Below are 3,386 nucleotides of genomic sequence, written 5' to 3' on the forward strand. Positions count from 1 at the left end.
AAAGTGTCAGTCCTTTTTACAAGCCTAAGTGAGCCTTAGTGCCAGCTACTGAGGAGAAAGGAAATGTGAAGAGGTGTGGATACTTTGAATACAGAACAAAAATAAAATAGCAAAGAGGTGTGTGTTTGTGGTAGTCCTTATTGTGTTATTCACATATTTATGACTTACTAGTGTTGAGAGTTAAAATATTATTAAAAACAAGGGGGAGTTTAAGTCAAAGGCTTGAAACTTGCTCTCTGTATTGGATTGCCTTGCTAACTAAGGTAGAAAATTATGCTGTAAAGGTTCTCTCAATTGACACATATGTATGTAGAGAGAGACCCATACAAACACATGTATACACATTTATATAAATGCATTATTAACGAAAAATTATTACAGAGGAGCAGCCCCTCTCATCACATGTCCTAAGTGTGCCTTGTAAAGATGCTTAGATGTTACAGAGTGAAATGTTATTTTTTTTTAATAATTAAATACTACTCTGTGTATAGTAGTAAATAAAAGGAGCCAGGTTATGTTCATTGGTCTGGAAGCTAATTAAGACTGTGTGGCCTGCATCCATACTTAAAACTCTCTCATGCTTAAACTGAAAGCAGTTAAATAGGAAAGATGGAGTGCCAGTAGTCAGGCCTGTGTTTTGATACTGTTGTATTTTCCGGTGTTGGTGTAGGTAACATGAGGGAGTTGTACCCCTGAGAAAGAGAAGACCAAGTGCAACTTTGTAGTTGGGGAAGTTCTAATGTGCTCCTGGGGCCAAAATATTCCAAACAGTTTACTGGAATTTGAACAGCCTGGCAGCTTGCTCAGCAGTTTCTGTCTTGAGGTCTCTGGTGAGTTGTATTACCCAAATCATCTATACTGCTAGTCAGTTACCTCTCCTGCTTGCTTTTTCTCCAGAGGGCTTATGACGGACATATGTGTGCAACATATTTGTAAGAAATAGCTTTTCCCACAGTTAAGGGCTTTCTGTGAATGGTTATAAAATGTACCTATGGCAAAAGGCCTTTTCAAGAGCAGAACAAAGACTCAGTGGGAATACTGGGAATACTGAAAGGTAGGGAATATAAACCAAGGATCTAGAAGACAGCAGATCCACAGAAAAGAACTAACATCCATCGATAAAAAGGTTAGATCCTCAGCAACAACAGTGGAAATTGAGCACCCAAATACCTGATGTTGCTGTGCAAATCAGAGTCATATGGGATATACAAGCCCCTAGGGAAAGGAAGCTGGCAGCTAAGCAAGGAAAGCACTGACACTAAGGTATACCATTTCTCCTAATAAGACTGCAGCAGATTGTTTATCCAAAAGTAGAGCAAAAAATCTCCAGTTCTTGAAGTGTCTGACCCAACACAGACACTCTGTTACTTCTGGCTGTCTGCATTTTCATTGTGCAGAAGTCACTGATACCAGAATTTTTTAAGGAGAGGCTCTCATCCAATCCAAGTTTCTGCATGCATTAAATTAGAACTTGCTTGTACACATACAAAATCATAGCATATGCACAGGTACAGGAAGGATGCAACCTGCTTTGGCTTTTTGTGCTTGTGTGTTCTAGAGCTACACATGTAATATAAGTCAGTGAGCATTTTAGGTGACAACATAGTCTTTTCTGCAAATTTGGTTTACTATGTCCTATTAAGTTGTTATGTACCACATAAAAATAATTGTTTTTATTTATTTACTTATTTTTTTTACTGGATACAATGGCTATGTTATATGCTTGAGAAGCACTCAAATCTTTCAGAGCCCCAACTCTGCAGCACGAAGAGTGATCTGACTTTGGGTAAGAATCTAGGAACTGTCTTTGTGCAAAGTGACGCAGCATCACAGCTATATCTTGAACAGAAACTTAAATTCCATTCAAACTAACAGATGAAAACTGATTACATTTTAAGCCAGCAGTGGGCCGAGAACATTGACTGCAAAGAGAGATGCCATCGCTTGAGTAAGTTCAGATTGGATGCTATGTATAAAAACATTTTACACATGGCATAATTAAAGAACAATAATCTAAAGATATAGGAGTTATATTTAAAATGGGATGGATTTTCAGCTCGATAGCGCAGCACAGTTTGCTCTGAATTTAAAGATTGGGTAAGAGTCAGAATCTCTACATTTTATGAGTGAAAGATGTGTTAGAACTCCATTACATAAATCAAAATTGTAAAAAAGACACTTCTCCATATCTCCATACTGCTAGATCAAGCTGAGGAAATTCTAAAAAATAAACAGAAGGGAGGAAAAGCATTTTTAAAAGTCAGTATCTAGTTACTTTCTGTTTCTCTGAGGCTTGAACAAAGAGCAACAAGCTCTTGGGCTTAAACAGCACATGGAAGGGAAATGCTTGTATCCAAACTACTAAGTCCCTCACTTCACTTCAAATAAACCAGTTAAAGCCATAAAAAGCATGTTTTCAAACTGTTGTTGTTGTTGCTGTTGTTGTTTTTTTGTTTGTTTGTTTTTTGCTTTTTTTTTTTTTTTTTTTTCTCTGAAGAAGCTCTGATGATTTTAAAAAGTATATATTTTCATCCTAATTGTGTAACAGGTATTGAAACAGAAGATCTTACCAAAGTAGCAGTTAAAAAGTTATGTGAAATTTTCAGTATAAGGCCTGTTCCTGCTTCTACTGGCTGTAATGGCATTGCTTCTCTTAGTAAAGATGGTGACTTTTGACATCATGTCAATCCTATGAATAGCACAACTTGATTTAATCTTAACCCTTCTGGATTCACGTGATTCATAGTACCGTGAACTGACTGTTGATATCTTTAAGCTTTATGACTTTTCTAAAGTATCCTAAAGAGAAATAAAAATAAAAATTAATTAAAACAACAACAACAACAACAACAAACATCTAGAATATCCTTACACTTGAGGCTCTGGCATAGGTTATAAAGCATATGAAAGAAAATTGCTATTAAAGAATCTCAAATTTTCCTCCAACTGAAAAACAGAGAACAAATAGTTTAGTTCATGGGACAACTGCTTCACATATTTTAAACACCTTGCTGGATCATAGATGCTATTAATCTATACATGGTCCTCATAAAGCAGACAAATTTCAAGTCACTAAAAATCATTTTTGGATGTATTCCTTTCAGTTATAACATCAACACCTAGATGAACAGGAACAGACGTGGCTTCCGCTGTGTAGTAAAACCACTGAAAAACAATGCTGCCGTGAGAGAACTGGTTTCCTGGGTAGAATTTATTTGGTTTTCCTTCTACAGTCTTCTAATGACTTGTAAAGGTATAGTCTTCTAGAGCAGATCGTTTACACCGCACAAAAAGCCACTACATCTGCAGCTTGTTTCACAGAAATTCTCTTCACATCAAGCAAGCTTTGAATTGATTTGAAGTCGTTTTGTGTAAAGTAGTTGTTA

Source organism: Netta rufina (genome assembly GCF_964035555.1).
Source record: "Netta rufina genome assembly, chromosome: 2".
Classification (NCBI taxonomy): Eukaryota; Metazoa; Chordata; class Aves; order Anseriformes; family Anatidae; genus Netta; species Netta rufina.